This window comes from Tauraco erythrolophus, chromosome 1 (genome assembly GCF_009769465.1).
Source record: "Tauraco erythrolophus isolate bTauEry1 chromosome 1, bTauEry1.pri, whole genome shotgun sequence".
Classification (NCBI taxonomy): Eukaryota; Metazoa; Chordata; class Aves; order Musophagiformes; family Musophagidae; genus Tauraco; species Tauraco erythrolophus.
In genome coordinates, this window is record NC_141465.1 from 78,173,559 (window position 1) to 78,188,767 (window position 15,209).

Consider the following 15,209-nt stretch of genomic DNA (forward strand, 5'->3'; position numbering starts at 1 on the left):
CTTTAATGCTGGTACACGTATGGTATGTTCAGAGTAGCCCAGGTTACATCTTTTCCTCCTGCAGGTATAGTCATTGTAACTGAGCTGTGAATAGACTCCAGTTGAGGTCATTAGGGGTGGGATAATGTCCAGGACTTTCTCACGTGCAGGCCTGGATGGATAAAGTAGTCTTGAACCATGGGTTAAGTCTGGTCAACTTGGACACAACTTGAGTATTCATCCTGCTTTTTATGGAAGACAGAGACCTCTGCAGTTCTGTGATACATTACCTGATCTTGTAAATACATATGTAGGTGTTCCCAAGCAAAATCTCCCTATTCATAAATCTTAAGCCATCAAAACTTAACTAGGAATGAGACGTCTCCACACACTGGACATCTAAAGGTATTTATTTAGATAACTGTTAGGAATTTTTGAAAGATCATTAGTGTCACCACTGCTTTCGTCTGAACCATGCTGAGTGCATGATGGGGCAGGCTAGATAAACAGCTGAAATATGAAATGAATACATACAGATGAATTTGCACTGACAGAAGCAAAATTTCTTGTTTAACTTCAGCACCGGCTGTTGTGAGCAAACAGTCCTAAATGTGGAGCTTGTTCCAGATCAGAAGCTCTGAGTGCCTCGCCATCCTTCCCATTTTATTCAATGGGAATAAGAACTTCCTCAAGGTAACCAGGGACATTCTGAGGGGTGATTGGTCAAAGTTTATGGGGTGTTACAACACATACAGTATTTACAGAACTGATGACATTTACAGGATAGAGTGTTTATGGACTTTGAAGTGTGCTTGTGCAACAAATCAGGAGGATAGCAAGGGAAGAACCTGCACAAACATGACCCAATGTAGGAGATGGGAATTTGGAGATGATGGAGAAGCCTACAATAAAACTCTGTGATCCTAAGAAATATACTCTCACAGGAACTGTCTGAAAATTACAAACCTGGGTCCCTAGATTTAGACATTTACTTCCACTGCCAAAGCTGACTATTAGATCATAAGATTTGATCTGCAGTACATTAGAGCTATTATTTCATCACCCAATTAATTCTGTATGGAGCCCAATAACTTCTGTTTGATGAAAGGATAATTTGCATTTGACTAATGCATAACTTCCAGCAGAATATCTAGTCTTGATCCGACAATAGCTGGAGACAGAAAATCTGTTGCATAGTAGTTAGTTTGAATGGTTAATCTCACTCACTGCTAAAAAAAAAAAAAAGGTATGTGACTTCTGTCCTGGATTGACTTAGCTTCAGATTCCAACCACAGTTTCATTCTCTGCTAAGTTCAAGATCACTTCAGTGCTCAGTGTTTTCTCCCAGGAAAGGGACTTATCATAGAATCATAGAGTCATTAGGTTGGAAAAGACCTTTAAGATCATCAAATCCAACCATTAAATACTCTAATATTTGAATACATGTATTATATATATAAGTATATAATATATACAAATACTCTAATATACTGTAACCAAATCCTTTCTCAATGTTCTTTCTGATAAGATTAAAAAAAGAGATTCTGGTTCTTAAATCACTCACTGCATTTTTTCAGCACTTTCTCCATCTTTTCAATGTTTTTTTAAAAAAATATCAAAACTGAACCCCACATTTTAGCTGTTGTCTTGGCAGAACAATGTATGCAAGTGCTATCATCCCTCTGCTCCTGGTCATTACTTCTATGTTTGTACAGCCAGCATATGTCCCTTATGGCACAGCATTGCACTGGGAGGGGTTGCTGAACTCCTCATCTTCTAAGACCACGCTTTGTAGGTTACTATATACTTTTTTTTTTTTCTTGCCTCATATTTGGCAAACCAAAAGAAAAAGTTCCTTTTCCTGAGTGGTTTACTTTCTTGCTCTGTGCTTGACCATTCTACATCCTCGATCTTCCAGCAGCCTGCAGCGTGCCATGGGGCTTCCTAAACCCACTCTATCCTGCATTGCCTCTCAACAGAGCAGTTCGGATTTCCCTCATTAATGCCATTCCTAGGTACCACAGAGCTCTCCACGCTTAAAGCTTTACTTTACCTAGGAGGACTTTCCACTTCTCAGGCTTGGGAGTTTCTCCTGGACACACCCTACCTCTACATCATGTGAGCCTACACACAGACCGATAATATCCGACTGCCATCCCTCTGATTTCTACCCCAGGAGCTGGGCTGTCCTGGTTGGAGCCACTCTACAGTCCTGCACACACCTGAGCTGAGTCTGTGCAAGACCACGATGCCAAAGAGCACTCTGTGCACATCAGAAGGCAAGGATAGCTGCCATCTGTCTAGGTTGCCTCAACACATGTAAGTTAGAAAACAGTAAGTTTCAAAAGAAGATGTCCACTACATAACAAACCCTTTTTTGAAAAACAAGAAAAACAATATCCAGTCTTGGAAGTCACAGTGAGGAGAGAGAGGAGGCAAGAGTAAAACAGAGGAATGAATATGACATTGAATTATCTGAGGCTTACACGTCAGCAAAGAGAAAATATCTGAAATAGAAGGTGGCAGCTGAAATCCGTACTAGGAATAGCAAACTATTGATAAGCCAGAGCGAGGAATTATATGAGGAACGGAGGTTGCTGTCAGCTGAGGAGAGATGTGAGAGATGCTAAAGGGAAGAATTATATTTAAAGACAATCAAACACATGAAGACTGCCAACAGTAGAGGCTGGGAACGGAGACAACAGTCTGGCCATATGAACTGTTCCCACTGCTCTCAGCTTACACCAGTGAATTTGTAGGGAGAGAACAAACATTCCTCCCACAATTCAGAAAGCTCTACATCCACCTCTGAGCCCTATGGCTCAGGTAGTAACTTTGCTCTAATATCAGGCCTAAGATCGACAAAACAAAAAGTTGCAGCCATCTCAAGACATTTTTCACTGGAAAGTGATTTTAACGAGTAGCTGATGCCAGTCAGAGCTGTACTGGCCCCTCACACATTTCTAAAGTCAGTGTTGAGGAGGCAACTAGGAGGGATTCACCAAGGAAATACCATATATGACAACTAAATTTCTTTTTCTCAAACTCATCACTGGCATCGCTTAGAAGAATGGGTACTATTTTGCTTACGTAGCCTTTAGCAAGCAAAGCAGGTCAATATCTGACTCTCGCAGCACTCAGTGTAGGCAAGTAATTTAGTTGCACCACTGAGAGAGAAAGATGGTGAAAGCCAAAAATCACTGTCAAAGACAGTAGGTCCCTGTGATAAGAGAATCTCGTTCAGCGAAGTGTTAATGTTTTATAAGCTCACAAATACTTGCGATACTGGTCAAATGCCAGGAGTCAGATGTTAAGCAGATTAAGGAACGGACTGGCTCACCAGCTGCAAGTCGAATAAATGCAGAAGATTTCATTTTGGATTGATGATCTCCAAAGCAGGCTAAAGCCTGCTAATGAGGGAGCACCAACACACACACTTGCTTTCCTAAGTGCCAGGAGGGTATCACCAGCTTCTGATGCTCAGCTCCAGCAAAGGGAAAGACGGGGATCCATGGCTGCATCGGGAACAGAACTTTTTTCTTGTTCTGGTTTGTTTTCTGGAAACCCACAGTGTAATAGTATCTGCAAAATACCAGGTGGTTATTGAAAGCTTAAGGTATATGTAATTTGTCTCCTTGGAGTACTTCACAATATTAGTTTTAGGTTTGAGAGTGTTGAGCGTTAAATTACTCATCACAAACAAAAGAACTACTGCAGGATAGGTGTTGATAATAATGCCTGATAGCTGTGCGTAATGTTTTGATTGGCAGCAGGTAGTCTGACTAGTACAGGAAGCAATTGGCCAGAGGATCTTGTTGAGGCATAAATAGTCAAAAAGCAAAAACTGTACATGAGAGAAAAATTTGCACAGAGAAACGTGAAGGTCTGTCTACTAATTCCTTACCGAATAAAAAAAAGCTTTTTCCTTACCAGTGGATTTGTCTCCTATGCAACGCAAAGAGAAATATGAGACTCTGAAGACAGAAATGGATATTTGCACGCAAAACAGTGGTACTTTAAGAAGTTTTTACCCTATTGTTATCAGAAGGTAAGTGGAATTTATGCTGGTGAAAAACTTTCCATTAAGGTAAAATGTGAAATAAACCCTGAATACAGGACAAATTGGAAGAGACAGAAACTGTAACAACACTCAAGGAAATGTACCCAGTCCTGAACTAAAAAAAAACATCATGTCCCTAGTCTGATCATGCAGGCACTGACATGACATGGTTAGTGGGACAAGAGACCAAGACAACCAACATTTCATGGAAAGTAATTTCCAGCAGACAAGGGAGTTCCCATCGGAGCACAAGGTGAAAAAGGACCTTCTCCTGCCTTCATGCAGTTCCTGGACTGAAGTTCCCTCTCCCTTAATACCTGGACCAAAAGAAGATCTGTATATTCTGTTCTCTTTGGGAATCAGTGGTTATAGAAGAAAACATATGAGACATTTTCTATGTAGGGAGCCAAGAGAATTAAAGAAATATGCATAACATGGCTGTTTCCTACTGTCAACAAGGGGAAAAATTCTGTGAGAGGCAGCTGATGCCAAACATTTTTCAATGCTTCATATGTCAGCAAGGTTCTGGCAGGTGTCCTTAGGAAAACAGAGCACTCGTCTGAGCATGTTCCATACCCCCTTGGGAAATGCTGTTTTCTCAGACTATGTGAAGCACCCGATGCGTTTTCACTACAAAATACAACTTTTTGTCATAGTAGATAAACCCCTGAGATTTATCCATTGGAGGTCCTGATGTTAAAAAAAAAAAAACAAAAAAAAAAACAAAAAACATGAAAGAACACAGCTTTGATGCTCTGAGAAGGTTTGGGGAAAATCAGCGCTTCTATGCTAAACTTAAGCAAAATGTAGGCTCTGTGGAAGGGAAGTTACCTGCTGCAGCTGGTCACAGTACAGCACAGTGTACCGCAGGGTATAGCACAGTCTGTCACATCTCCTCTGACAGGAGAGAGAGAGACACACAAGGACTGGACTGTGAAGGGAACACCTACATGGTGTAGGCAAGTGACCAGCACCCAATAGCATAGGGTCCCTTGCAAAGACGGGCAAGGGACATAGGACACAAATCATAGCAAAGAGGAAACTGAAAGAGTTAAATTAATCCATGTTCTGGAGTAAAGACTTCTGAGGGTGAGTTCAAACTAAGTGGTCTCCAGATGCTTTCAGGAAGGTCTGGGCACAGATCTCCTGCACCATCATAGCCAAGATTGGGGTTTACGCATCCCACTTGCTAACAAGCGAAGTGTTAATATACTCAAGAAGAGCAAGAGGAGCATCAGACTTACAGTGTGGGTGTTAAAAAGTTTCATGTTTTTATTTATGGGAGGGTAAGGTTAGCCTAAATTACCATAAACCACTTTTTGCCACTGCCGAAAGAGACCTGTCAACTTTCCCACCTCCGCCTGTAAGAACAGAGATTATTTTTCCAGCTACAAGTGTATCATTTGCAAATTAAATATATATGAGGAGATATTTGATTGTTTAGCCACAATCTTGATGACATCTGACGAAAAGGCAGGAGAGGAAAGTCCATGTCACATTACGTGCTTGACAACTTGAATTTTTACACAGAAAACGCTTGAATGTTTCTGGTTTAGTTGACAGCTAATTAATTAATCTTAATTAATTACATTAATTAATTAAGACCAGCAACACAGTCACAGCCCTTATTATCAATTTAAGAAAGATCTCTAAGAACTGCCAAAACTTAATGGTCATGAGTACAAAGACTTTGCAGTGAAGTTCAGATTTAGACATGCAACTGCAAACCCAAGAAACATCTAACAATAGCACATCTCATTAAAGAAATAAAATCACGGAATCATACTCTGCTCTGCATTTTGGACTCTTAGGCACCAGGATAGCACCAAGAAAAGCTGAGGCTGTCTTCTGGGACCACATGAAGTTAGCAGAAAACTTAAAACAGAAGTGTGGGCATGGTTAGAAAACAACAGCAGGGTACACGTCTGGCTGTGTATACAGAAAGAGAAAAAAAGAAGCAAAACACAGTCAGTCAAGTTCATGGTCCTGAGAACTCTTAGCACTCTTCAAGAGAATGACAGTGCAATTATTTATGCCCAAACACATTATGTTGAGCCCTGAGGTCAAAACAGGTATTGCAGTGTTGATGGAAGGCAGAGACATTGTGGGGTGCTGAATTGCTCATTTTGCCCAAAGAAGTCCAAAATTTGAAACAGCTGCATCATTTTAAGATTTCTGATTCCTAAACATGAAAAAGTTTGGGACAAATGAACTTTCCACTGTTCAGTAACACAAAGCAGACTGCTTGCAAGGATGTCGCAGAGACTCACATTACGAGCTAATTAATAGATTTGTCTTAAGTACTTAGGATTCTGATGTTTATTGCTAATTTTTAATGTTTAATCAGGAAAGGAAGATGAGGGAATTATATCTCCAGGAAGGTACGGCAGGAGCTAGTTGAAGCTGATTTTTCTGTTCTTCAGTGATTCACACTGTGTGATGTTGACCAAACTAAAACTCAGATATTGAGCAGAGCAGATGCCTGCCAGATTGTCTCAACCATTGCTCAGAATGCAATGCTTTTCCTGTAGCAAACCTAAGCAAGATTATGATTTTCTCTCTCTTTAACATTGTCTGGATCAGCTGCCTGAGCTTAGGACCTTTGCCCCTTTGGAGAACTTGCTGCGGAGCACACAAATGGTTTTTCAGCAGACAGCACCTTCTCTCTGTTACATGTCTTTTATGGAGAGAGACTCGACTCTTTCAAATCTTCCTGTTGCAGCTCTCTCAGGAGAAAACTTCTCATGGAATCCTTAGGGATCTTCCTTTCATTTTCTTTAACACTTACATCCATTTAGACAGAATTAATTCTGGTTGTATTCTTTCTTCTCTCATTCTACTTATAGATTAGTTTTGAACGCTTAGAGGTTGTTAATTATCACAAGCTAGAGCTTTGCCACAGTTGCATCTCTGGCTGCTTTACTGTAGTGTTTCATTAATTTTTTTAAACCATTCTTCAAAATTTTTAACGGCCCTTTTTGTCTCTTGAATAATACTGGTTCGGGCTTTACCATTGCCTTCCTTCTCCTTTTGCATCTTAGCTAAGGTTACTTTCTTCACAGTCTCTCATTCAGTGACTGTCAACATGCATTCTAAGTGAAGCCTCAAAAGTTTGTCCCAATCTAGTGTGCAGACGATGTCCTTGATGGTAATAACGGTGCTGCTGCCCCAGACATTACATTCTGACATTGAAAGCGCTCACTCCAAAGTGAGTCTGGGTACAGCAGATGTGCAACCCAGCTCTCCTGTGCTACAAGCTAGTGCTCCAACCCCTGGGCCACGAGATAAGAGGATAAGGGGCACAGCAGCACATCCTCTGACAAGAATCAGCCCTGCCCTATTGGGCATCTGCTTTCAGGAGGCAGAGTGGTGGCCTGAGTCCCAGCAGCTCACCCCTCTACCTCCAACAGCTGATAGGAGGAATCCGTGGCTGGTTGCAGTCTGGAGCTTTCCTTTGACCATAGCTTTTTTTTTCCCCCTTAAAAGAAGACTTTTTTTTTTTTTTCAACAGCTCCCTGCGGTAAACCTATTCTATAGTTAGAACATGCTTTTCAGGAAAAATAATAGAAAATACAGTTTTAGCTAACATTGAAATATTTTCCATACTGTTGGGTTAACGTTGCTATGGGAAGATTCACACCCTTGAAGACTTCACTACCCTCAATTTCAGAAATTTGTACTGGGGACAAATCTGATATACTGTACACTGCTACTGCTTTCACAAATAATCTAATAATGACATATTCTATCCATGTATTCTCTGGTTGAAAACAGAGAATGAAATCCGAAACACGACAATAGAATTACAAAATTAAATATTGCTGAAACTCAGTCTTTTTCAAAACTGATATTTTTGTGGCATATCAGAAACATTTGCTTTCACCCTGAATTGAAAAAATAACAAATTCTCAGACATCAGCATTTCTTACAAAAATGATATTCCATACCTGAGCCAGTCTTGTCTAACAGGATTTTCTCAGCACCATTCCCAATGCTTTTCCTCCATAAAAGATAGCATTAATATCTCCATTAAGACTTTTCTTTGTCTCTCTTTGTTACATTTCTTTTAAGACGTTGGTGTACACCTATTGACTTAATAATCAGCATTATTGTATCGCATATAATGAAATAATCAATGACGTCTTGTTGGAGAATTTGATTTACCCTCTATTCCTTTTGTTTCCATTAAAGTATCATTAAAAAGTTACAAAGTCATCTAGCCCATCTAGTCCTGCTTAAAGCATGGCTAAATTCAAAGGTAGGTCGAGTTGCTCGAGGCATTGCTCAGCAGAGTTTTGAACATCTCTGAATCACCTAGGCCTGAATGACGTCGAAACTTGTAAGAGGCTTGGGAGTCAGGACCTGCATCTCCTCTTTACAGCACCCATCCATCTGTAGCACGGTAAATCATTTCGATGCGTAAAGCGCACAAGAATAAGTAGCCTTTCTGTAAGAAAAAAGTGTTTGCTTTATCTACTTGCACATGGTTGACATACAAAAATGATTGACATCAGCGTACGAAAGGCATGAACATAGAAAAACGTACAGCCACTGGGCAAGTTAATACACACAAAAGGAGAGGGGAAGCCTGAAACAACTCCTCTCCAAACCAGCTTGGTTTTGTCTTGTTCACTCTGTTTATCCCCTAACTTTGAATTCCTCAGGACATCCACCTTTTCCTGTGCCTGCCTTTCAGACCACAAGGATTTTAGATGAGGGTTCATATGTCACTTTCTGCATTCTGCAGGGTTCATAAATAAAAAATAAATAATCATGAATATGACTGAAGAATTTGTATCGGTATCTCAATAGACACTGTGATTAGCAATACAGCGTTTGTGAAGTAAAATTTTTTACATTAAGTGAAATGAGAAGAATTAAGTGATTGTCTCTGTTACTACATTTTCCTTCCATTTCCAGATATATTCTCTAATAAAATTCGAAACAAGGTGCAGGCATGCACTAGTCTGTCATGCTACTGCTATGTTGCCAAACAGGTAGCATGAATTTCCCTCAGCAAGCTATAAAAAGTGCAGAAGTCAATGAAGCAAGATTTATGGTGAGAGAAAGAGATTACAGAATGAGACTTAAGCACATGCTTAACTGCTTTGCTGAGCTAAGGCCTGTATGGGGACACTGATAACTTTAACATTTGCAAAATCCTTCACAATAGCAAACCACCATTAACTCTAAAATGGTTATATCAAATGATATCATGACGCTAGCAACTTATTAACAGCTTTTATTTTTAACGGAAGCAGAACTGCTTTCTTATTGTGTCCTATTTCATATCTCGTAAAGGTGTTGGTTTCTATCTTTTTGTTGCATAGATAATTTAGACTGATATCAATTTTTGTCATGAAAACTTAGTTCTGCAAAATAGTACTGTACTTTTATTCTTAAGGAATAGATCATGGACTTCAAATAATGTGGAAAAAATACATGTAAGAGTTGAAAATATTTTCTTTTTGAGGACAATAGATGGAACATTAAAATTAATATATCTAATTAGCAATTCTCCTCTGGAGATGGTACAGGTCATTATTTTTTAGCTCCGATTTTAGAGCAGACTATAGATGCAGTATAGAAGCCGTTTTTCATACCACAGCTGGTTACAGTTATCATAATAAAGCAAGTTAAAGTGGGGAAAGTGGTATAATTACATGCATGGCTTTGCAGCTCTAGGTTACTGATTCATATCCAGGTCAGATAATTATATCAGGATTTCATTCTCAGGAATAATAACTGATTTTGGTACTGTTCAAGACACTTATGTAATAAAAAAGGTGACAGTGTAGTGTTTATTCAATACTTTACTGTTTTAAATTATTGTATATGTTGTAGCTTCAGAATAAACCAATTCCCTCATAAATTTGATCTAACACATGACGAGAAAGCCTCTAATAGTTTTTATGTTTTACTTTTTAGTATGACTGTTTTAAATATATATGGCCAGGTTGTCTCTTGCATCAGGATTCACACATACACAAACTCCCTGATCCTCCCTAATCCTTGACTTGCTCCTCAAGCTGATCTCATCCTTACAGTGCTGCCTATGGATCTGCAAGACGTCAGATCCCAGCAGTGGTTGGCAGCTGGACTCCATAGTTTGCTGTGTCCATAGTCCTTTCCTTCCCAAAGCTCACAGATTTAGCCTGGAAGCCTTCACCTCCCCAGTCCAGGACCCCCAGCTACCAGTCACCAGAGTCCTGGGAAATGGGTCCATTGACGCTACGTGTAATGAAGATCTCGTCACAAAATACTGCCTTTTTTTTTTTAAAAAAAAAAAAAGGTAATTATTTCACAAATGGAGAACTGCTATTGATTTGCCAGCATGGTCTATGTTGTCTGGATATTTAACAACTCAATCGAAGCTACTGGCATCCCTTGCTTGAGACATATGAGACAGATTGCTTCCCCAGGGTATCTATCTCCCCCATATATTTCAAACTTCCTGTTGATTCCTTCAGGCAGTGTGCATAAAATCTACACTAGGTATATATATATACACTCCTTTTCAGCAAGGGCACAAACTTGCTCAAAGCACCATTTCATCTTTCTACCTTGCTATCTGGTCAAACTTCTTCCAATGCTAAGGACTAAGAAGTGCAAGATGTATGAAAGAATCACAGCATGACTGATGTGGGAAGACACCTTTGGAGACTGTCTACTTCAATTCCCCTGGTTAAGCAGGGTCACTTATAGCAGGTTGCTCAAGACCCTATTCAGTCAGGTTTTGAATATCTCCAAAGTTGGAGAGTCAGCCTCGCTGAGAAACCTGTTCCAGTGTCTGACCACCTTCACAGTGCAAAAATTTTTTCTTATGTTTAAACGGCATTTCCTGTGTTTCAGTTTGTGCCCATTGCCTCTGGTCCTCTCACCGGGCACTGCTGAGGAAAGCCTGGCTCCACCCTCTTTGCACCCTCCCTTCAAGTATTTATGTACATTAATAATATCCCTCTGAGCCTTCTCTTTTCCAAACAGTCCCAGCTCTCTCAGCCTTTCTTCATAGGACAGATGCTCCAGTACCTTCATCATCCTTACAGTCCTTTGCTGAACTCTCTCCAATATGTCCAGGTCTTTCTCATACTGGGGACCCCAGAACTGGACACAGGACTCCAGATATGTCTCACCAGTGCTGAGTAGAGGAAGGATCACCTCCCTTAACTTGCTGGTGATATTTTCCTGCTAGGATGCTGCGTAAGATGTTGATGGCTGCCTTTGCCACAAGGGCACGTTGCTGGTTGATGATCCACTTAGTGTCCACCAGGACCTCCAGATCCTTTTCAGCAAAGCTGCTTTTCAGCTGGTCTATCTTGTCTCTCTGTGACCCCAACGAGGTCATAGACCTGCAACTGCACACAGACCTCCAGTTCCTTCTGTTTGTTCCCCATGCTGTACGAGAGGCACCCAGTCACAATGATTTCCCAGAAAGAGTATGAGACCTTCTCGCTTTCATCATCTCTGATGATGCTCAGGCTGCTGATTTCCTGCAGCTCCTTCACTTGGGGACACAGACCTTCCACCAGCACCCACCTCCCAGGCTCAGGGAGCAAGCCCACCTCCTGCTGCCCCAGCCCCAGCAAGGTGTCCCAGGCACCCCAGCAGCCCCAGATCCAGACAATTGCATCCTCCCTCGGGAGCTCAGTCTGTGTTGAGGCCTCTGATGTGCCAGGGCAGATGCTCCAGCAGATGCTGAGGACCATGCCCTGGGAGACTGCTGCTGCAGAGCACCATTTCTGGTGCCAATTCCCCTGCCCTTCAGCTCAAGAGGCTGCCCAAACTGCTGTGTCAGCTGGCTGCCTCTGTTGACTACACTCTCAGGTAGGGAGGATGAAGGTTTCTTGAAGAAGCTGAAGCTGTCTGGAGCTTTCCGTAGGATGAGCATGGATTGCACAGCAGGAACAATCCTCGTGCCACAGGATTTAAAGCAAAGTAGCTGCACTAAGCCATGCTATGAGACCTGTTAACTTGCAGCCAGCTGGAAGGAAGTTCATCAAAGCAAAAAACCTGAAGAAACAGGGAGAAAGGAAATGGAAAGCAGTAGGTCAAGAAGCAGAAACCTGGAGCTGAGGTTTAGAAAGGCATGACTACTATGCTTCAAAGAGACAGCAAGGCAGTTTTAAGCCACAGTGTTAGTAGAGAACAAAGCTCCTGTACAAATAAACAAGTGCTGACATTAGTGAATGAAGAGACTGATTGTAAAAAAAAAAAAAAAAAAAACAAAAAAAAAACAACAAACAAACAAACCTGAAACAAATTCCTAACAGCATCATCAGGAACGTAGCAAGAACTCCCCTTTCTCTCTCAAGGCACTTCTGTACAACATCTGGACAGGCGATCGTGTATACCCCTAATGACGATTCGAAGACTGGCAGAAAAACAGCAAGAAAAGAGGAGTCGTAAATGGCAGACCTGAACGATGCTTTCAGCATCCAACGGAGTAGTTTTTCCCACAAACCACTTGCCAACATCCTGACACACAAACACCTCTATATTTATACAGTATGTGATTTATATCTTGCCAATTGCAATATACGTCTCTTTAGGGATGGCTTCTATCCATACTGGCACCAGCAAAGAGCTCACAGTATTTCTGCTCTTAAGAGATTAAAAAGAAAATAACTATGTGATGTGTCAAAGAGAGGTAACAGAAGCTGGATATATGTCAACAGAAGCCTTTTAGCACTAAAATACAGACAAGGTACCTGATATGCAGATCATTCTGAAATTCATCACTTTTGAAGATAAAGCATGCAATTAGAAGGTTTTTCTTCTCTTTATGGGATGATTTATAACACCACTTTCCTTAATAAGACATTGTGTAAACGCTTTTTCTTTTTATGGGATTTTACAGTTAAACCACTGTGCAACTAATACACACCTATCATTTTTCTGTTTCCTTCATCAGGTTAGTGACCCAACTCCTGTGTGGCACATTCTGTGTGACAGTGCAGACACAGAGACAGTCTGTGCCCACCACAACATCATCGCAATATCATGAGGACAGAGTCTTACACGTGCGTAAAAAAAGGAAGTATTCTCCCTGTTTCACGGGGAATTAGAGATGGTCAGGATTTTTCTTGCTTTTGTTGGAAAATGTCAACTCATCAAAACCAAACCTATTTTTAGGAAGTGTCTTCAAGAGTCTCCTGATTCAGGACAGATGCTGGAAGAACTCTGGAAGAAATTATTTTAATTGATTAAATTAAATCTCACCATCTCTTTGTGGCCTGTACTCGAAAGGAAAACATATACAGAAAGTTAAGTTACCCGGTAACGCACACTGTGTTTAACTCCAATGTTATTTAGAGTAACGTGCCCCACATTATTTAAATGCAATCTTTCCTTTTGAAGCCAGGCCGCTTTCCAGCAGGAATGCAAGAGTCATGGGAGTGGGTGGGAATACTAGCAAGAAGACTAACAGCTCTCACTCTGAGTGCTCTGGATATGTATTCTGCTTTCTAAAGATATTTGCTACAGATACGGTTTATTCTGCTAGTTTGCAAAAACTGTGGGCTAGTTTCACACTTTCCTCCTCCTGTGTAGAAAACAACCGGCACCAAGAACATTACAAGATTCACGTAGAGAAACCCTGAACACAGCATCACTCTGCGGCTTCGTGGTTATGAGCCTTATGAGGGATGGGTTGATAGGGGAGATCCTTGGCTTTCGTTCTGATCAATGGCCATTTACGTGCCATATATTAAGCATATGTCGGATAAAATACAAGACATGGGAAGGTGCAAGGACTAAAATCACTGTTTACCTTCTACCAAAGTCAAGTTCAGGTCCTGACCGCCAACTTGCATAGTGATGTCTGTAGCTCTTTGCCCTTTCCAGCCCAGTGAATCCTGGATTCTTCCCTGCACAGCCTCAAAGCTCTCTGCCAACAAGATACTGCCACCTTTTTGCCCGCCCTTTTTGCCAGCCCTCCTAGATCCTGCCTCAGGGGGAGTCCAAGGAAAGTGAGCAAGGCTTTTCAGTGCCCCAAGCAGCAGATCAAATGAGCAGGAGCTACATACTTAAAAGCAAAGGGGTCTAGTCAGAGCACCAGCCAGTGCTGCATTTCGCAAGGGGCTCGCAAGATCTTTTTTTTTTTGAGTGTTGGGCACTTGGAGAGTCAGTGAGGTACCCAGGCTGACCTGAACCAGTTATGAACATCCACTTAGTGGAGCTTTTCGCAATAACAATTTTGGACTTAAAGTCTAAATTTTATCTGAGTAACATTTAATGTTCTGGAGTTTTTTCTGCGATATGGCTTGTAAGCACGAAGCCAGCCAGTAATGCGCTCTAGGATCTTTGGGTTTCATGCAGAGGACACAGCTCATTCTTTCTGCACTCTCATGAAAAGCAACCATCCAGCCGCTGGAGCTCCATATGACTCTTGCTATCCAGAAGAGCAATACTCAGCACTTTATGTTTTCCAAGTGCCCTGCAAACGCTTTACAGAAACTAATCGTAATGGTTACCTGTAAAACACTCAGTGACTTCAGTCAACAGTGAAGGTATTACTCTCGCACAAGGAGAGTTTTGCTTCAAAGTCCCCTTTCTTGCTATCACCCCTGTCTTCGCTCTCCCTACAGCCAACTTCTTCTGCCTCTCCTTTGTTATTGGAAGTTATGTGAGGGTGAAGTTTTTCTGAGATTCTTTTAGAGCACCAATATTTTTTTGGGTTTCAGACTATACGGATGGGTACAGAAATTAAAATATTAACCGTGAGAATAACTAATATAATAGAACTGGAAGAATAACTAATTTTTCATTGCGCTGGCCATTCTGGAAAATCTGGAGAAAAGTTCATTTGACTGACAGCAAAACAGTTGGTGCCATTTTCAGGTTTTGTTTACATTAAGAATATGATTAAAACACAGGTTTGAAAACATCTTTTTAGAAAATGCTAAATGAAACAGTCATTTTAACACATGTGTTTAGTTTTTTTAATTGAAAAAGATTTGCTGAAAGAGAAATATAATATTGTAAAGAATGTCAGCTGACTTAAATCTGCATTTTTGGTGAAATGAAGTTGCAGTTGGATTATGCCTGTGTTCATTAATCACTTCTTACAGAACTAAATGAATACCCTTTATCATCACAGTTTATAGTGAGGAAACTAAACAGAAAGATCTAAGCGGTGCTTCTTGAGGAAGAGAGGGCAGTCTTAGAGCAA